The 22,266-nt window shown below is 43.8% G+C and overlaps 1 protein-coding gene and 1 long non-coding RNA gene across 2 annotated transcripts in view; one reads left to right on the top strand and one right to left on the bottom strand.

Annotated features, from left to right (window-relative positions):
* Window positions 1–22,266, bottom strand: part of LOC138946251 (peripheral plasma membrane protein CASK-like) — a 177,971-nt gene that overhangs the window by 68,883 nt on the left and 86,822 nt on the right. The window lies entirely within an intron of this gene.
* Window positions 8,508–12,520, top strand: LOC138946244 (uncharacterized). Its single transcript, XR_011449217.1, has 2 exons — window positions 8,508–9,032; window positions 11,173–12,520. It is a non-coding gene; the product is annotated as an uncharacterized lncRNA (long non-coding RNA).

Raw genomic sequence — 22,266 nt, 5'->3', positions numbered from 1 at the left:
CTTCAAAGAACGCACTGTGCTTATTACAACTACACTTTGTGCAGGCAAGGCCAGTCGCACGTACTTGATCTCAGTCAGTATGTACAGGTAGTGCAGGTGCTTGATCTCAGTCAGTGTGTACAGGTAGTGCAGGTGCTTGATCTCAGTCAGTATGTACAGGTAGTGCAGGTGCTTGATCTCAGTCAGTATGTACAGGTAGTGCAGGTGCTTGATCTCAGTCAGTATGTACAGGTAGTGCAGGTGCTTGATCTCAGTCAGTATGTACAGGTAGTGCAGGTGCGGGTAATAAACAAAACTCCACAAACTATAGCGATACAGTGGAACCCCTTTTGTAAGACCTCCACAACTCTGAGAAAGCCAGGCCTTAACTCATTGTCTCCCAGGTACGGATATATCCGTACCCACTCATTTGGCTCTATCTGACCAGGTCCGGATACTGATATTCGCTCAGACTGTTAGCTTCAGTCGCTTCCTTTCACGTCCATATAACGCCTGCATTCCAGCGTGTTGATACACAGTACAGTTACACAGTTTCTACAATTCTGAGTGACCTGCTGCAGCACAGCTGGTCTCGGCTAAAAAAAAACTTGGTCAATATAGCCTGAGTCATAGGTGAGTCACAGAAAGTGTTAAGAAGGAGGTTTTCTGAAATGGAGTTCATTTACAGAGGTTATGAATAAAATAAAAAATCTGAGAAAACATGCAGGGTCTTAAAAGGGAGGGAGTCTTCAATTGCTGGGTCTTACAGGGGGTTCCACTGTCTAAGGACAACGACGGGGAAAAGCTGAAGATAATATGTTTTGTTTGTTTGTTTGCTTAACGCCCAGCCGACCACGAAGGGCCATATCAGGGCGGTGCTGCTTTGACATACAACGTGCGCCACACACAAGACAGAAGTCGCAGCACAGGCTTCATGTCTCACCCAGTCACATTATTCTGACACCGGACCAACCAGTCCTAGCACTAACCCCATAATGCCAGACGCCAGGCGGAGCAGCCACTATTTTAAAGTCTTAGGTATGACCCGGCCGGGGTTCGAACCCACGACCTCCCGATCCGTGACGGGGCGGACGCCTTACCACTAGGCCAACCGTGCCGGTACTGAAGATAATAGCAGCGGAGGTCATTTCAATACTCTTCTCTACCACGTGTGGATTAACCTGACTTAAACTTAATCCGTAAGATCTTCCTGCTCAATCCCCACTGGGTAAACCAGTATGACAATATGTCAATAAAAACGAGCTTCCAAGGAAAAATCTGTCCACTTCATCCCCGCATCCAAAACGTCTGTTCTTCGACGATTATAATTCTCTTTGAATTTGCCAGTAGACCAATAAAAACAAATGTCACCACGTTTATGCTTAAAACAAGAACAGAACACACAAGAATAACAATATCTACCCTTTCGAAAACCTATTGAACTCGATCTAAATGACCCAATTACTGCAAGTATACAACCGTCATACTGACCGCTTCAAATGTCTGATCGCCGGAACACTTAAAATACCACAGCCCCTCTGCAAAATTCACACTCTAACACTTCGAATCGTTCAATCAGTGATAACACTTCAAATAAAACACTGTTGTATAGTTAGTCTAAATCCCAGTTATACAGAAAATACACACTTAAACTCCAGCACTTTCAAACGCCAAGTCGCCGTTACACGATTGTAGCTGATTAAAATCATCAGAGCGCTACACGTACAGAAATCGCACTAGGGGCACTTTAAACGCCAACCACTGAATCAAGTACAACACTTATTGCGCCGAAAACACTTTTGTAGCCGCATACATCACTCTAACCTCTGTGCGTGCAGGCCACATTCGAGCGCTTTGAAATGTTCAATCACTGTAACTACTGACTGCACTTAATGCACTAAAAACATTGTTATAGTCAGTCGAACTCTTAATCACTCCAAACCTTTGCACGTTTAAAAAAAAGTCACACTCCAGAGCTCAATCACGAACACTTAAATCACTGCTGTAGTCGAAAACACTACGGCCAATCTACAGAATCATTCTATAATCTCACTGTTATACATGTACAAACTGAAACAAGAAAAATCACACTCCATCACAGTAAACGCTCAATTACTGGAACACTTAAAACACAATTGCAGCCGTTGACTCTGTTAAGTAAACCAATCTAAATCTGTCTATATTCTCACTCTCAGCGCAATACACGTTAAATCACTGGAACACTCAAAACACTATTGCAGCCGTTAACTCTTAAGTAATCCAATCTCAATATCTCTATATTCTTACTCCCAGCGCAATAAACTTTAAATCACTGGAACACTCTGAACACAATTGCAGCCGTTAACTCTGAAAAGAAATCCAATCTAAATCTCTCCATATTCTCACTCCCAGTCCCAGCGCAATAAACTTTAAATCACTAGAAAACTCAAAACACTATCGCAGTCGCAACAATGGTATGTAGCCAATCGGCAGTAACACTCACAACAACAACAACACTCCAGCAAAGTGAACGTTTTTATCACAAGAACATTCAGAGATTGAACACTTATTGTAGTCGTAAACACGATGCAATTGTCAATCTGTTTCACTCTATACTCTCACAGTACATAGCACCACACAAATATCTCGCTCCAGCACAATAAGCACTCAATCACTGGAACACTCAAAACACTATTGCAGTCAAAAACACGATGCAATAGTCAATCTGTTTCACTCTATATTCACACACACACAAATCTCGCTCCAGCACAATTAGCTCTCTATCACTGGAACACTCAACACAACAATAGTAGTCAAAAACACGATGAAATAGTCAATCTGTTTCACTGTAGATACTACCACAAAAAATCTCGCCCCAACTCAGTAAGCGCTCAATCACTGGAACACTTAAAACACTATTATGAAGCGGTCATCATCATCAGCAGCCCCTCCACGCGCAAAGCTCTGATAATAATAATATAACAGCCGGGCAATAGGTTGGCGCTAACACCCTCCTCCACTGGGCGACGTAGCACAAACGCTTATCACCAATAGAAGCCATCGGGAGCAGTGGAGGGGGGAGGGGGGGGGGAGATTGGGTTAGGGGTGGATAGGGGGTTCTTCTGATGGGGAGAGGAAGCAAGTTGGTACAAAAAGGAGGAGGATGAGGGACTTGGATGGAGAGGAGGGGTCAAGGGGGGGGGGGGGGGAAACAGGCTATATTAATAATAATGATTGACAACGTGAGTGGTGTACGTGCTTGGTATCGGCCATGGTTCGTTTCACTACACGCTTCCCGGCGCCCTTGCACCTTCGCCTTGTGGTTGTACAACGGTGCAGGGCAACTTCTTTCTCCACTCTTTATAAGCTACAGGCTACAGCATAGTGCTTGCTTTTCTATTAAAATATATATATAAAAAAAAGCAAAAGCTTAATGAATAAGGCACGGAGGAAGGGAGACAAACGCGGCTGAAAACACTGGAGAAGATAAGGAAGAGTTACTGGGAATGGATCCAGAGAAAAACCAAAATCGGTTCAGCGCTGCGCGCTGAGAGCACGTTTTGAAATATCTCATCGATGAGGTTGTGTCCGGGGTGTAGCTGAATACGGTCTCAAAATTTGAAAAATATCCACCGAGAACTTTGGCTTCGCATCGCGGACACACACACACACAGACAGACACAAGTCGTATCTATATATATATAGATGCGCGCTCTCTCTCTCTCTCTCTCTCTCTCTCTCTCTCTCTCTCTCTCTCTCTCTCTCTCTCTCTCTCTCTCACACACACACACACACCACACCACACACGCACACACACACACACACACACACACACACACAATCTCTCTTTCTTGAAAAACGCTTTCTTCACAAATCTGGCTAATGAAGAAGGACAGCGGAATCCTCGCAAGGAGCTGGAAGGGAGAGAACTCACTGACGAGCGCTTATTCCATCGACATCGTGTCCATTTTCACGACATGTCCGAAATAAAATCTGACAGGTGAGAAGATAGCAAAAAAAGAGTTAGAGAGAGGGCGTGGGGGGGGGGCATTTTCTTAAACAAATAAAAAAATTAATGACGGTGTGTCGGAAATAAATACTCACAGGTGACACGAGAGAGAGAGAGAGAGAGAGAGAGAGAGAGAGAGAGAGAGAGAGAGAGAGAGAGAGAGAGAGAGAGAGAGAAAGAGAGTGAGAGAGAGAAAGAGAGAGAGAAAGAGAGAGAAAGAGATAGTGAGAGAGAGAGAGAGAAAGAGAGCTAGACAGACAGACAGACAGACAAACAGACAGGTGGAGATAGACAGAGAGAGACACAGACAGACAGACAGACAGATTGACAGACAGAGAAAAACGGAGGGAATGAGAGAGAGAGAGAGAGAGAGAGAGAGAGAGAGAGAGAGAGAGAGAGAGCGAGAGAAAGAGAGAGAAAGAAAGAGAGAGAGCTAGAGAAAGAAAGAGAGAGAGAGAGACAAACTGACAAACAGACAGGAGTCAGACAGGGAGAGAGAGAGTGACAGCAGAGAGAGAAAGAGGGAGAAACAGACAGGGAGTTTGTTTCTTGGGATGGACGTGTGTAAGAGGCGTATCTATGTCCCACCCCCATGTCACCGCCGTGGAACATAAGAGACCTCGGCCACTGTGGCACAAATGCACGCGGCTGACAGCGCCTAGACATACTCGTACACATTTGGGTAGCGCGACTCTTGTTGCTGCTAGCTTTCCGCTGGAAGGAAGCGATCCCAATTTCCCGGTAATAAGAGAATAAAATGCGCATTGAAATTAAAGCCAGAAAAGAATAATGGAAATAGGGCTGTTGGTGATAACCTGACTGACAATATGATTGGCAGGCAATACACTCAAGGCTGCAGAGTTCACTTAACCCCTTCGCACTACGAAAGGGCCCCTAGCGACAAGTGGCAAGCCACTCATAAAAACAAAAATCAGAGAAATATTTACTCCCACTCCAAAGTCAGTAAAAAAGAAGAGAAAAACTTCTTGAGATTATGTTGGAAAGGTCTCGGGGGAGTGCAGTCCTCCACCCCTCCACCCCCCCCCCCCCCCCCCCAGGAGTCTTACAACGGAGGTACATTTACAGAGGTTATGAACACAAACAAAAGCCAGATCTTAAAAGGGAAATTCTGAAATTGGGGGTGTCTTAAAAGCGGGGTTCCACTGTATACACGAAGGAATAGGACAAGGGCACATAGGGCGCGGGGTTCCGCTGTATACACGAAGGAATAGGAAAAGGGCACATTGGGCGCGGGGTTCCGCTGTATACACGAAGGAATAGGAAAAAGGCACATTGGGCGCGGGGTTCCGCTGTATACACGAAGGAATAGGAAAAGGGCACATTGGGCGCGGGGTTCCGCTGTATACACGAAGGAATAGGAAAAGGGCACATAGGGCGCGGGGTTCCGCTGTATACACGAAGGAATAGGAAAAGGGCACATAGGGCGCGGGGTTCCGCTGTATACACGAAGGAATAGGAAAAGGGCACATTGGGCGCGGGGTTCCGATGTATACACGAAGGAATAGGAAAAGGGCACATTGGGCGCGGGGTTCCGCTGTATACACGAAGGAATAGGAAAAGGGCACATAGGGCGCGGGGTTCCGCTGTATACACGAAGGAATAGGAAAAGGGCACATTGGGCGCGGGGTTCCGCTGTATACACGAAGGAATAGGAAAAGGGCACATTGGGCGCGGGGTTCCGCTGTATACACGAAGGAATAGGAAAAGGCACATTGGGCGCGGGGTTCCGCTGTATACACGAAGGAATAGGAAAAGGGCACATTGGGCGCGGGGTTCCGCTGTATACACGAAGGAATAGGAAAAGGGCACATAAGGCGCGGGGTTCCGCTGTATACACGAAGGAATAGGAAAAGGGCACATAGGGCGCGGGGTTCCGCTGTATACACGAAGGAATAGGAAAAGGGCACATTGGGCGCGGGGTTCCGCTGTATACACGAAGGAATAGGAAAAGGGCACATTGGGCGCGGGGTTCCGCTGTATACACGAAAGAATAGGAAAAGGGCACATAAGGCGCGGGGTTCCGCTGTATACACGAAGGAATAGGAAAAGGGCACATTGGCGCGGGGTTCCGCTGTATACACGAAGGAATAGGAAAAGGGCACATTGGGCGCGGGGTTCCGCTGTATACACGAAGGAATAGGAAAAGGGCACATAGGGCGCGGGGTTCCGCTGTATACACGAAGGAATAGGAAAAGGGCACATAGGGCGCGGGGTTCCGCTGTATACACGAAGGAATAGGAAAAGGGCACATAGGGCGCGGGCTTCCGCTGTATACACGAAGGAATAGGAAAAGGGCACATAGGGCGCGGGGTTCCGCTATATACACGAAGGAATAGGAAAAGGGCACATAGGGCGCGGGGTTCCGCTGTATACACGAAGGAATAGGAAAAGGGCACATAGGGCGCGGGCTTCCGCTGTATACACGAAGGAATAGGAAAAGGGCACATAGGGCGCGGGGTTCCGCTATATACACCAAGGAATAGGAAAAGGGCACATAGGGCGCGGGGTTCCGCTGCATACACGAAGGAATAGGAAAAGGGCACATAGGGCGCGGGGTTCCGCTGTATACACGAAGGAATAGGAAAAGGGCACATAGGGCGCGGGCTGAGGGGAGGGAGAGAGGGAGGGGGATAAGAGGAGGGGAGGAGTATTAATAGTGATTGACAAGGTGCGAGCATGGCCAAGGGAGAGAGGGAGGGGGATGAGAGGAGGGGAGGAGTATTAATAGTGATTGACAAGGTGCGAGCACGGCCAAGGGAGAGAGGGAGGGGGATGAGAGGAGGGGAGGAGTATTAATAGTGATTGACAAGGTGCGAGCATGGCCAAGGGAGAGAGGGAGGGGGATGAGAGGAGGGGAGGAGTATTAATAGTGATTGACAAGGGGGAGAGGGAGGGGGATGAGAGGAGGGGAGGAGTATTAATAGTGATTGACAAGGTGCGAGCATGGCCATGGGAGAGAGGGAGGGGGGTGAGAGGAGGGGAGGAGTATTAATAGTGATTGACAAGGTGCGAGCATGGCCAAGGGGGAGAGGGAGGGGGATGAGAGGAGGGGAGGAGTATTAATAGTGATTGACAAGGTGCGAGCATGGCCAAGGGGGAGAGGGAGGGGGGTGAGAGGAGGGGAGGAGTATTAATAGTGATTGACAAGGTGCGAGCATGGCCAAGGGGGAGAGGGAGGGGGAGAGGGGGGGGGGTGAGAGGAGGGGAGGAGTATTAATAGTGATTGACAAGGTGCGAGCATGGCCAAGGGGGAGAGGGAGGGGGATGAGAGGAGGGGAAGAGTATTAATAGTGATTGACAAGGTGCGAGCATGGCCAAGCGGGAGAGGGAGGGGGGTGAGAGGAGGGGAGGAGTATTAATAGTGATTGACAAGGGGGAGAGGGAGGGGGATGAGAGGAGGGGAGGAGTATTAATAGTGATTGACAAGGTGCGAGCATGGCCATGGGAGAGAGGGAGGGGGATGAGAGGAGGGGAGGAGTATTAATAGTGATTGACAAGGTGCGAGCATGGCCAAGGGGGAGAGGGAGGGGGATGAGAGGATGGGAGGAGTATTAATAGTGATTGACAAGGTGCGAGCATGGCCAAGGGAGAGAGGGAGGGGGATGAGAGGAGGGGAGGAGTATTAATAGTGATTAACAAGGTGCGAGCATGGCCAAGGGGGAGAGGGAGGGGGATGAGAGGAGGGGAGGAGTATTAATAGTGATTGACAAGGTGCGAGCATGGCCATGGGAGTCAAATGGCAGAACCAACACGTATGACGGGTGGTAGTGACGGCCCAGTAGTCCCCAGGGCTAAGGTGCACGAAGCGAAAGTGGGTGCCACCCAAGTGGGAGGGAGCCAGCCGCGGGGTCTGGTTGGGTGACCTTGAGATGGGTGGTGATTTCAACCAATCAGACCCCACGTCTGGCTCCCACTTGGATGGCACCTACTTTGGCTTCGTGCACCTCATCAAATTTTCAAAAGCCCAGGGCTCAACTTTTGCTGGTCACACTCTCAAAGCATTCCATATCTCTCTGGACTGATATTCACTATAACGACCAACGCGAGTTTAACCTTCATGTGCCCTGGTATAAAATAACAGGGATGCCGTTTGCCGTCGAAAGTGAGTCGGCAAAACGCCAAAATTGAGTTAAAATCACCAACAACTTTGCATAGGTACCGAGCGTGTTCACCGTATTCAATAAGTAAACGAGCAAGCCAATCAGGCCTTTCTTATTCCTTTGTAAGTAAGATTTGTCGAGACTATCGTTAATAACAATTACACATTTTTATTTGACAAGAGTGGTAGAATAATCAGTAGTTTGACTTTATACATCTGGCCCTCGTCCTAAAGGAGGGACTACCCTACATTAAATTAATTAATAACAAATGTGTTAAGGGCAGACCGGGTAGGCAAAATGAGTTATTTTTGGTCTCATACACCTTTTTGGGGTTGTTGCATTTTTCACACCTTTGAACATCCTGGAATGCATTCAATAATCTGCTTTTGTCATTTTAGACATGTATTCATGCAAATAAAACCATTTTCAAACCGATGTTTTGTTGTTTTTGTCTGTGTTTTATCAAAAAAATCGAAAAAATGGTCTACTTTGGATACTCCGTGCTGGTAAATGTGCGCACATGACATGACCCTTCGCTGTTCAAACTGTGTGGAAATTTCCGTTCTTCAAGATGACGTCATCACCGTTGGGGAATTTCCGTTGACATAGGCACAAAGAGAGAGAATCCGTTCCAACCGAAACCCCGGAATTAATATATGCAAATATATGTAGGTCAAAGGCATTTGGCGCAAGCGCAGTAGACAACTTATCAGTCCCCCGGTGTCAACAAATCCATGACTTTTTCACCGATTCAGCAGCATTTTTCAAAGTTTTGAGCTGCGGAGAACAACCCTAACATTGGAAATGTTCGGCATAGTGGCAAGAAATATCAGAGAAAGATGAACCAGCAGCAGCGAACAGTAGAAGGAAGTAACAACACTCCGAAATGAACCAACATGATCGAATTGAAGCAGACGACATTCTAAGATTCTTGACTCGACGAGGTGGGTTTTGCTTCTTTCTCTTTTCGATCTTGTTTGTTTGACAACGTGATTTATTGCACATTGTTATGTTGTTGTTGTTGTAAGAATGTGTTAGGGTTTGCAGGTAAATGATAAACAGTTTGTGTCTGAAGTATTTTGCGGGTTTCTTGATCCAATTTACTGACCATGCCGCCGCCGCAACCCCCTCCCCCCCCCCCCCCCCCCCCCCCCCCCCTCCCTCCCTCGATCATCTCTGTGATATCGTCTTCACAACCCCTATTTTATTGTTCTTCGCTGGCCAGTCCTTGAGAGCTTACTATGGTGTAACATGTCATCATTATTCTTTGTCTGTGGTCAAACTGAGAAGCAGCATCTGAGCGATGTACGACTGACACAGTTTCTGTTTCTGGTCATTGACCGTAGGAAAATAAGTACCCTACTGGAGAGCGTTCTCTAATTCTAAAGGATTGGTTTACACCAGCATGGCTGACCAACCTATCATTGACAGCAATATTGTTGTCAATTCTTTTCCATTAACTAAGGAATAAAAAAATAGATCCAATTTACTTCACCAAAGAAAAAAAAAAGAGTTAAACTAAAGGACTGGGGCGGCAACTCATGAATCAAAAGCATAAAGATCACCTGCAAACAGTGCTAGGTTTAGGAAATCTGAAAATGTATACACACACACAGAACACACACACACACACACACACACACACACACACACACACACACACACACACACACACAAAACAGACAACAGACAAGAAACAAGCAAATACATAGCAAGTGTGATGAAATGAATTAATTTTAAAAGAAAAATATGAAAAGAAAGGAAGAAAGAAAGAAAATAATTCAGCTAGTTTCAGTATTAGTTCCTGTGTGTATCATTGTATGTGATTGTGTGGTTACTCAAATCCCATTGTAAACTTGACATGTAAATTTTGTGATAGGGGCTGGTATGTATACAGTAGTCCCTTCCATTTCCGGCCCTTTCGTGGGCGTGAACCTACCCGGAGCGGCCAGCTTTCCCATGACTAATGAGTTTTCCTTCTATAATTGACTCTTAATGGCCGTTAACCTGTCTGACGCGGTCAACGGTCACTGATTTTTGCCCTAAGGTGCCCCTCTTACTCGACAGGAGCGGCCACTTAACGGCCACTTGTCACTTTCGCGGGCGAGCGCCTGTGGTGTGTGTGTGTGTGTGTGTGTTGTGTGCACAGACGGCACAGCACGAGCAGACGACATGAATACTTACGCATGCGCAAACTGTAAATACAGACATGCGCATACATGTACATTTACGGCAGTCACTTCCGGATCGATCACAGCTGATGTGAGTTTGAAACACTTGTTTATCTGACACTCAAATACATATATAATAATCCAAACAACACACATAGAAACATACGAAACAATAGCTTAGCCAAGACGATCGAGTTAAACACGCAAATAATTAAGATGTATAAACGAAAGCAAAACTAACAGAGACAATGAATCGGCGGCTCGTGGATGATCGCTTTCTTTTCTTCATGAAAACTTGATCGTGTTTTTTGGGTTTTTTTGGAGGAGGAGGGGGCCTGTAATGAACGGCCACCTGATATTTGCGGTCACCTTTGCAATGACTAATGGGTGACCGGATATGGCAGGTACTACTGTATATATGGGATAACCTTCTGTGAGGTTTAGTGTGTGACAGGGTGAGAATACTTTGATTTCTTTTGCTTTTTCGTGGCTGCTTTTATTTTCAATTATTTATCATTATATATTAAAACATACACTTTTTTGTCATTAAGTTGTGTGTGTTTGGGTATTAATAAGTAGTGCAAATCCACATGTAATGAGTATGAGTCACTGTTAAATTAATGAATGTCTTTTGTGTGTGTGTGTGTGTTCGTCAACCGACATATGTGGGTACGAGCCGCTGAGGTGGTTGTAAGAAAACCCGCCTGGTTCAGTGGTTGGGGGCTGATTGGGATTTCTGATTTACTGGCCTAGCCAAAAAGTTGAGGTACACCCCATGTAACATGGTCATTTGCAAAATAAAGTACAAGCACTTGTTGACGTTTATATTGAGTCTTAAAATTTGCAGCTTATTACAAACAAAAACCATGGACAGTTGTATCAAATATTAAATCAGTGTTTGTGTATTTATTAGGTTGGAGCAAGGGGAGAACCAGTCTTCCTGTGGTGGCAGCGAGGAGAAAGATTGACCTGATGGAAAAGTTTGCTAAACCGGAACTACCCTCTTCCACAGCAGAAACATCAGCTTTGCCATCTTCTGACCAACCATAAGAAGATACAGATACTTTGCCATCTTCTGACCCATCACAAGCATGCAGATATGGATACTGGTACTGTGCAACGTCACTCCGCTGACATGTGTTGGGCTTTTGTCAACATTGATCAGCTCAATCTATTGCTGAAAGGTCTATATCCTGTACTGAATGCTTGTCTGATAGCAGTCTGATTATGAAAGAAGGTGATGCATCAGCCCAAGGATTTGCACAGGCCCTGCATCTGGAGTGCATATGAGTGTCCATTCAAGTCTGCAGTTGTTTACTCTTCTCCCGGTGTTTGCAACGCTTCGGGTGGTAAAGTTGCATTTAAAATAATCCGCGTATGACCATGTTGGTACATGGAAAGGGACATTCAGCTTTACAGAAATTTGCTGCAGTGTTAGGATTGAGCACAGAAATACTGTAATTAAAATGTTGCAACTTTTGAATGGCTTGATAGCTTTGTTCCATTTGTGTATATATAATTATGTAATGCTGTTGATGATTTGTGAAGCATCATTTCTATGCAATGGAATAAGAAATCAGTGCATCCGTTGGGTTTTTATGAGTCTGACAGTTTGGTTCTGATCAATATTTTCATATCAGCACAAACACAGATAATTGACTTTTTTAATGTTTTCATATGATTTTTTTTTAATTAAAAAAATCTGATAATTTGATTATCAAATCATTTCCCCTTCATAGTTAAAGTGTTATTCTGGTTAAAAAAAAACCACCCCATTAATTCAAGCTCTACTGTGGTACTAGTTTACCGGGGTACTAGTGAGACTCTTTTACATGCTGTTTTCTCTACATGTAATTTGAGACAAAATGTGGTAATTAAAATGTTGTAACTTTTGAATGGCTAGATGGATTTGTTCCAATTTTGTATATGTTGTTTATGATTTGTGAAGCACCATTTCTGTGCATGGAATAAGAATACAGTGGATTCCTTGTGTTTTTATGAGTCCGACAGTTTCATTTTGATTCATATCTGCACTAACATAGATGAGTTTTCAAATGATTTTTAAAAAAAAGTCCGGATAATTTGATCGTCAAATCATTTCCCCATCATAGTAAAGTGGTCATTCTGATAAAAACATATGAATTCAGGGTGCACTGTGCTACTTGTTTTTGTATGTACTGGTTCAAATCTTTAAAATGCTGTTTTCTCTGAATGTAATTTTCAGACAAAACGCTACAATTAAAATGTTGCAACTTTTGAAAGGCTTGATGGATTTGTTCAGTTTTTGTATATGTTGTTTATGAGTTGTACAGCATCAGTTCTGTGCATGGAATAAGAGTTCAGTGCATTGGTTGGGTTTTTATGAGTCTGACAGTTAGGATCTCATGTATTTTTCTTATCAGAACTGAACCGGTAACTGAAAATGCTAAATTAAAATAATATATTGCTTAGAAATGCTTTTCGATGCACAGAATTATTAAACACACACATATTGCTGCAAAGAAGAAAAATTGGATCAAAACATGCACTGGTTCACAAACTGCAACATTTTAAAAAAAGCACATTTTATAACGTTTTTTTCACATTTTGGTGAATAAAACCCCCAAAAATTGCTTTTCACTCAAAATTTAAAATGGTTTCCCTTAATTAGGTTATTCTGCTTGCAAAAATCAAACAAGCAGCAAGCTGTTTCCAAAATAAAATAAAAAAGTGCCCGCCTACCCTGTCTCCCCTTAACCTATTGACCGAGACAATTTCTTACAGCAGCAAACTTCAACACAGTTCTTCTTCGTTCGCTTTTTTGCTACTCGTCTCTCAAAACGACTTTGACGATTACCTGAAGTGCAAAAGCAACCTCTGCCTGTTGTCTAAGCACCGGAATCCACCGAGAAGGAGAAAAAGGGAGCTGAAAGAATGGGAAAGGCGACATGGTCTGAGACCTAATGGCTCCACTACCTCCAGGCAGACGGTCGCATTAGGTCTCCCAGCGCCGGAACATTAGAGACAGAAAGACATTAGCGCCTGGGCATTCCGGAGTCCAGACTAGAGCGGTTAAAATGCTGGATTTCACACTTGTCGTAAAAGCCTGTAAACCCGTTCAGACGTACGCAGAGAAGTCGACAAAATTGTCAAATTTGAGAAAATGACAGCGGGAGAAAGAATCATGATAGTGTCTGACTGTCCGTAAAACGAAAAGGTAGGCAGGTTACCGATACCAATGTTGGAGCAAAGTCGGAAAGACAACGCTGGGTAGTTGAAGTTGTATTGACCGCGAAAGAGTGAAGGACTAACAGAAACGACTTTCAAACTAACTCTCGCTTTTTTTTCAAGTACTCGGATTTCAAGAAGTGTAACATGAGTTTGAGAAATAGTTCTAAAGCACATTTCTCTAAATCATGTTATACTTCTGCAAATGTTCAAATACTCAGATTTTAAGATTATTGCTTATCGTCTCTCAGTAAATAAATGCGCTTTAGAACTTAAATTACTAACGGTTATAAATAAGTGCTTGTCTGTTACAGAATTCTCTTAGCTGCGGAATCTCTTCTACAAGGCAAGTAATTCAAAAATCATCTGGAGGTAAACAACCTCAGCATAAATAGCATGACCTTTTGGCTGGATATACGCACATAACAGTCATTGCTCGTCAAAGCAAAGTGAACTATAGGCCTTGAAAGGTCATATCAGGAAACTATAAATAAAGTACATGTATGGAAGTAGTTGAGTAGTAGTAGTAATGGAAATAAAACATTGTTTCAACCAATTAGTTGAGGTCTGAAATATGATCCACGACGTTATTCGCATCTCCGCTTGCCCCCACTACGACTGAAATCAGTTTAAATCTTGACATTTCCGCTTGCCCCCACTACGACTGAAATCAGTTTAAATCTTGACATCTCCGCTTGCCCCCACTACGACTGAAATCAGTTTAAATCTTGACATCTCCGCTTGCCCCCACTACGACTGAAATCAGTTTAAATCTTGACATCTCCGCTTGCCCCCACTACGACTGAAATCAGTTTAAATCTTGACATCTCCGCTTGCCCCCACTACGACTGAAATCAGTTTAAATCTTGACATCTCCGCTTGCCCCCACTACGACTGAAATCAGTTTAAATCTTGACATCTCCGCTTGCCCCCACAACGACTGAAATCAGTTTAAATCTTGACATCTCCGCTTGCCCCCACTACGACTGAAATCAGTTTAAATCTTGACATTTCCGTTGTCAAAGTAATGAACTTCACACGTTAAAAATGTCACAGCCTTAGTTACCTTTTTGTCTCAGCCAACATCCAAAGCAAACATTCTGTAAATGAGACAGGAACACTTCCACTGATTAGCTATTGAAAGACTAACTTAACAATACCATTGGAACTGTCAAAAAAATTGAATTTCCACAGACGATTTCGACCTCTTGTGTGTATGTGAGTAGTATTGACGGAGATAATTGGGCGTTCCATACTAAAAAAAAAAGGCGCCTAAGAAGGAATTGCACCAAATAATTATCTTTCCTATCTATTAACAAACTGAGTGTTCCATACTGAAAAAGGCGACTAAGAGGGATTTGCACCAACTAATTATCTTTCCTATGAATTAACAAGTTCAATGTTTTGTTCTCGTTCTTCTCTCACGCTGTACATTTTAACCTCCCTTACCCCTCCACCCCCCCACACACACACACACACATACACACACACACACAAACACACATACACACACTCGACCACTCAGTCTCAGAAACCAGGACCGGGGTTAGCGGGTCTCCTTGGGGGGATGGTCCACTTCTCCGTCTTTCTATCCCGGGTGAGGGAAGGTGTTAGCGGGCGTGCTCTATGATACTGCGGGGATCCGGGAATAATTATCCCCTAACTCAAATTGCGTGATCCCGTCCAGACAGCTGTTTGGTCAGCTTAGTGCTTCCGACTCGGGCCGTTTGGGGCCTGGGAGCAAATGGGAGGGGGGGGTGGGGGCGTGTGTGTATGTGTGAAAGAGGGAGGGGTGTATGAACGTTGGGGGTCGCAGCCTGGTATTCGGCTCTACTTCTTCCCGGCGAAGCCGGTACCCGGCGAAGCGGGTAATCATCTAGTTTCTATATATGTATATTAAGAGTCCATTTCAGAATGTTCGAGTTAGTTTCTCCTTTTGTATTCTTCTTTATGTTTGTTTGCTTTGGGTTGTTTATTTACTCTCTGTTTTTTAGGGGGAGCTAAGGATTTGTTTTTGAGTGGCTTTTTTGTTTGGTTTGGTTTGGTTTGGTTTGGGTGGGTTATTTTGGAGGGGTGGAGGGGGGGGCTGTCTGCCTGAGCTCCTAGCATTGTTCCTGCATTAAGCATTGATCGGAGAGTGAAACATCCCCACCCACCGATGCTCATGATAAAACAAACAAACAACAAACAAACAAACAAACGAAGATTTGAACCCGGACCAGTTTCTTTTAGCATTCCTCTTTCTCGCTGACATGAAAGAGTCAAGTATAATAAATTCATTTCAATCGATTAACCTTTCAAAAATAAAAACATAAACGCTTTCGGATTTAACTCAATGTGTCAAAAGTGTTTCAAACAATACCCACTGTGGAACAAAAGTATGCTTTAAACATTCCGTTGACTCGCGCTGTAACCGCCAGACAATCACCCAAACGAAACAAATTAAGTTTTTTGTAGACAAGTGTGTTTATCCGCCCAGTTAACGCCAGATTTCAACTGCATTTCAAAAATCCGTCGGCTCGAGCTGTGACCTCCCGAACCTCATTCAAACAACACAAGTGTGTGTGTTTTTCCCCTAGTTAACGTCAGATTTCAATCAGCTAAAGATAAACACTTTACTCTAATTCTAAGCAAAGAAAGCATAGCATTTCACTGTCAAACACTTTCGTCATTTAATGAAGAAAATGAAAGGCGACGAGTGGAGTTGTATCGATCGAGGGAGGGAGGAAGGGGCCATTCAAATGCTCAGATTCAAACATGAGACATGTGTCAAAGACACGGTCTGGGAAATCCATCTATTCTGAAAAACAAAATCGGTTATTCTTTTGAAGCAGATCAAGAAAAAGAAATAAAATCAGTCTATACACAGAAAGAAAACACGGCTCTCGTTTTCTGTGTGCAGCAACAATACTCTTTGTAAACAAACAAAACACGGCTCTCGTTTTCTGTGTGCAGCAACAATACTCTTTGTAAACAAACAAAACACGGCTCTCGTTTTCTGTGTGCAGCAACAATACTCTTTGTAAACAAACAAAACACGGCTCTCGTTTTCTGTGTGCAACAACAATACTCTTTGTAAACAACAAAACACGGCTCTCGTTTTCTGTGTGCAGCAACAATACTCTTTGTAAACAAACAAAACACGGCTCTCGTTTTCTGTGTGCAGCAACAATACTCTTTGTAAACAACAAAACACGGCTCTCGTTTTCTGTGTGCAGCAACAATACTCTTTGTAAACAAACAAAACACGGCTCTCGTTTTCTGTGTGCAGCAACAATACTCTTTGTAAACAACAAAACACGGCTCTCGTTTTCTGTGTGCAGCAACAATACTCTTTGTAAACAACAAAACCCGGCTCTCGTTTTCTGTGTGCAGCAACAATACTCTTTGTAAACAAACAAAACACGGCTCTCGTTTTCTGTGTGCAGCAACAATACTCTTTGTAAACAAAAAAAACACGGCTCTCGTTTTCTGTGTGCAACAACAATACTCTTTGTAAACAAACAAAAACACGGCTCTCGTTTTCTGTGTGCAGCAACAATACTCTTTGTAAACAAACAAAACACGGCTCTCGTTTTCTGTGTGCAGCAACAATACTCTTTGTAAACAACAAAACCCGGCTCTCGTTTTCTGTGTGCAGCAACAATACTCTTTGTAAACAAACAAAACACGGCTCTCGTTTTCTGTGTGCAGCAACAATACTCTTTGTAAACAAACAAAACACGGCTCTCGTTTTCTGTGTGCAGCAACAATACTCTTTGTAAACAAAAAAAACACGGCTCTCGTTTTCTGTGTGCAGCAACAATACTCTTTGTAAACAAACAAAACACGGCTCTCGTTTTCTGTGTGCAGCAACAATACTCTTTGTAAACAAACAAAACACGGCTCTCGTTTTCTGTGTGCAACAACAATACTCTTTGTAAACAAACAAAAACACGGCTCTCGTTTTCTGTGTGCAGCAACAATACTCTTTGTAAACAAACAAAAACACGGCTCTCGTTTTCTGTGTGCAGCAACAATACTCTTTGTAAACAAACAAAACACGGCTCTCGTTTTCTGTGTGCAGCAACAATACTCTTTGTAAACAAACAAAACACGGCTCTCGTTTTCTGTGTGCAGCAACAATACTCTTTGTAAACAAAACAAAAACACGTCGAGAAAAAAAAAATTGGCCTTTAGGTCACGATACACGCTGTCTGTATTCCTCTGTGCTCATTCTCTACATTTTCTTTCTCTGTCTACTCTTATTTTGAGCTTATTGTTTTTGTTTTTGCTGATGAAGGTGTAACCGTGTGCCGAAACACTACGATCACCTCGGGAAGCGAAGTGCAATCAAACAGGATTGAAAATGTTAGGGCTAATTTCTTAGCCCTATAAAAACTGTTATGCAAACCCGAAGGTTTCCATGAACATACCGACAATCGGAAACCACCAGACCCCATCACAAACAGAACTCTTCAAACCACAGGTGTTGACTTTAAAGGCCAACAACTCGGGTGCAGAGTCTGCTGTGAAAGGAGCGGTAGCCTCCCCTGTCACAAAGCCAACAGTCGAAACTAGTTCGTGTTATGTGTTCATGTTGCTTTTTTCTGGTGAGTACATTTTTAGTGCTATCTTGTACCTTGGCCTTCAATAAAAAAAAAACACCTATCAGCGTCTTTTGAACGCTAATTCTTTACGAAAAGTACATTACCTTACGAATCTTTCTTTAACAAGAAATTCCTCCGAGGTAGGAAAAACACCCCCGTTGGTCAAAGGGAAATAACCATTCTCACTGCCACCAACTGAGAAGGTTATTTTCCTTTGACCATTAATATGTCCCTCTATAAGTCCTTGTAGAATCTTAATCCACCAATAACTCCCTAACCGTGTGTTTGACTGGTCCCAATTTTTGTAAGGACCGTCTCAGGAATGTATAGAACCTGTTCACCAATTTTGGTGACGATCGGTCCGTTCATTCTTGAGATCTATATGCGAACACAAACACACAAACCCACAAACACACAAACACATCGAGCGAAACCTATACACACCCCTATACCGGGGGTGTAAAGACGAAGCACACACAATACAAAACCATCGACACAGCTTTAAAAATCAAACAGCCACTAAGCCAGACAGTTCAAAAGTCCACAGACAATATATAAATATCCTCGAAAGACCGCATTATAGTGCCGCAGGCGAGAGAAAAACAAAAGACTTGAAACTGAATAGACAATCAGGTAGCACCAAGAGTCATTTACCATTCTTACTGGTAAAGGAACAGCCGTGTGTACACTCTGACAAAAGAGCTTTTCGGGTGAACAGGAAATCTGGCTAAGCAAGAGAATGCAAAAAAGACACAGAGAAAATGAGAGAAAAACACGGAGAGGGACAGCAAAAAATTGAGACAAAGACAAAAACAGAGAAAAATGGCCATCACCTCAAAACTCTCTCTCCCTCTCCCTCTCTCTCTCTCTCTCTCCCTCTCCCTCTCCCTCTCTCTCTCTCTCTCTCTCTCTCTCTCTCTCTCTCTCTCTCTCTCTCTCTCTCTCTCTCTCTCTCTCTCTGCACACACACACACACTCACACACTCACACACACACACACACACACACTCACACACTCACACACTCACAACCACACACACACACACACTCACACACACACACACTCACACACACACACTCTCATTCATTTTCCAGTTTTCACAAATAAATATCAAATTTCACTTTCCATTATTCAAGGCGACCACCCAAAACCTCACACTTTAAATTGAACAAAGAAAAGGACAAAGGGACAAGACAAGAAGGACTCTCAGCAATCAGCGTCCAATCCGATTTTTCATCTCAAATTCAAGCTCTTTCCGTGTCGTGGCGTGAACCACTTTGAACTTAAGAGAAACCGTTCAGAGCCACGTGCCGTATCGCTCAACATTGTTGAAATGCTTAACTTGTCAATGATTCAATAAATCCAATAAAGAGAGTTTAACGCACCTTCCTGGCCGTGCAAAACGATCTTGTAAATCAGCACAGATTGGTCCACAGATAGGTCAAGGATTCTACATGGGATAACTGTTTGCTTTCATGTGAACAGATACCAACAGATATGACACTGACTGCTTCGTGTGCAACGTCACAACTTTTTGCTGAGTCAACAATTCCACGCTGTGCACAACAAACACCGAGACTGTTCATGTTTTGGTATGCGACCAAATGGAGGACCGGTCTTACATCTTAAGCCTAGGTCCCACTATCACGAATATTTTGGCGAACCACAACGAGTTACCACGATTTTGCCACAACGATGTTTGCCACGACTAATTGCGAAAAATCGGCCGAACAAGAACGAAGTAATACGAACCACAACGAGTTACCACGATTTTGCCACCACGATGTTTGCGAAAAATCGGCCGAACAAGAAAGAAGTAATACGAACCACAACGACCTCGATGATTTTCTCCACGAATCCCAAATCGTTGTAGTTCGCCGTCAAAATTCGTGACAGTGGGACCTAGGCTTTAATATCAAAGCCTGGCTAGCACTGAGATAGTGAGTCTAACTGCTCACACAGGAAGCAGTGTGCCGTAAAGTTTAAAGTCGTCTGGCTTTAATTTGTTCTTGTCATTGATCACTTTATTTCTTGCGGCTTCTACTGTTCACACCATTCCCCTTTCTTCCGTGGCCCCATTCTATTGTTGGCCGCCTTCTGAGCCAGCTCAGTCGCTTTTCTCTTCTCATTTCCATTAAGTGGAAAGTGTAATCTTTGAAGCAAAATCGCCTTGGCATAGAGGCCGGAATCACGCTTCTTTATGAAGAAGTGAAATCAATCACGTCGAACGCTGAAGAAAAAGAAGAAATCAATTCAATAGCGAGCACACTCAAACACTTTCTTTCTTTATTTGGTGTTTAACGTCGTTTTCAACCATTCAAGGTTATATCGCGACGGGACACTCAAACACGAGTATGCTCGCTCACGAACATGCATGCAAACACACGTACGTACGCACGCACCCACACAATCTCTGTCTGTCTGTGTGTGTGTCTCTCTCTCTCTCTCTCTCTCTCTCTCTCTCTCTCTCTCTCTCTCTCTCTCTCTCTCTCTCTCTCTCTCTCTCTCTCTCTCTCTCTCTCTCTCTCTCTCTCTCTCTCTCTCTCTCTCTCTCTCTCTGTCATCTTTAACTCTATAGAAGAGGGGAACGTTTTCTCATTGTTAGAAAAAGCTCATGATGATTAATTGCTGTTTTACAGAAGCATGTAAATCACGGCTTTCTTAATTTGCCCATGACGGTGAAATGAAAAGGAACTCGAGGAGGGAAAGTTTAGAACGAAGAACACTATTTATGTATGCCCTCTGTTGCAGGTAAGCAAATACGAAAATGAAAACAACATTTACTCACGATGAAGTTTCTCTCCGGTACTACAAGTACAATTCAATATAAAAACAAACTGTGGCCAGAAATGTATTCCTTAAAAATGACCACACTAAAATGCGTCATGAATCCCCGTCCATGCGGTATGCCAATAACTTTTTTATTCTTTCTGTTTTCGCCCTGGTACTGGAAAATAATAGAACACCGGCAATTTTCTGTCCTTTCCTTGCACACTTTATTCTCATTAAGAGTCTCCAAAGCACCGTCAAATTTTGTAGCTTTAATTAATCAATACCTTAAAAACCACACCCCTTCCTATCTTCTTTACTTTCACTACACAGCTTTCCGCTTTTCTCTTCTTTCTTTGTCTCCTTTAATATTTCGCGCCCTCCTCATTGGTTGAAGTAGAGATGACCATAAAAATCGGCCTGTGTTGGACGTTTTTTTTTTAAACAATCTCTCCTCCGCCAAATGGAAAAGGCCCACAATTCAGGATAATATTTCTTCAATCTGTGCCTTCTCTCCCCTAGAGCTCTTCCATTTCGGAGCATGACAAGGTCTAAATTAGAGAGTTACCCGGATGCTGATGTACGAGTCTCGCGAGAATGTACGAAATTCTCGAAAATTACTCAAAGATCCCGTTTAAGCGTGAAAGATCTGAAAGTAAAGTAATGTGCACAGTTCCAAGAAAGATCAATCTACAAACCAGAGCTCAACGGGTTCAAGACTAGAATTAACTGTGGCCCTCGTGTTTGTTTAACTTTATTCCGTTTTTGAGGTGAAGATAGAATGGGGAGAGGGGAGAGAGGAGGGAAGGAGGAGGACGGAGGGGGGAGGGGGGCTTGGTGGTCCAAAGCAGACGATTCTGGCAACAAGATGGAGATTTCAAGGGACACAATCGATGAAAGGGAGGTAAATGTCACGAACACAAGAAGGGGACCTAATTCGGCTGCATTCCGGTAAAAAGGAGCGTAAGCACGCCAACATGCACAGGACACAAAGGTTGCAGGGCAACTCACAACAACATATTTTGTGACTGTGGTTTCCTGTGTATGACAGAAGGGGAGGGGATAGAGATGAAGGGGAAGAGGGGTGTGGTAGTGAGCGAGAGCTATGCTTTGAAAATATCGGGCTAATGTTTGCTGGGTTTGGATGGCGATGGGGTAGGGTTTGGGGGAGGAGGGGGGGGGTGGAAGGGGTTCGAGGATTCAGCACTGTTACTGTCTTTTGTGGAAGCATTTTGTTTTTAAATCAAATTACACATCATCATCATAAAATCTACGATATCAGCAACGCAGCAGCCGTTCTATCTGTCTCCATGTCCGCATGTCCATCTGTGTGCGTGTCTGCATGTCCATCTGTGTGCGTGTCTGCATGTCCATCTGTGTGCGTGTCTGCATGTCCATCTGCTTCCGTGTCCTTCTACCGCCAGCAAAATGAATGCGAGTG

The sequence above is a fragment of the Littorina saxatilis genome, linkage group LG13, assembly GCF_037325665.1.
Source record: "Littorina saxatilis isolate snail1 linkage group LG13, US_GU_Lsax_2.0, whole genome shotgun sequence".
Taxonomy (NCBI): domain Eukaryota; kingdom Metazoa; phylum Mollusca; class Gastropoda; order Littorinimorpha; family Littorinidae; genus Littorina; species Littorina saxatilis.
This window is presented reverse-complemented; position numbering and strand designations above follow the sequence as displayed.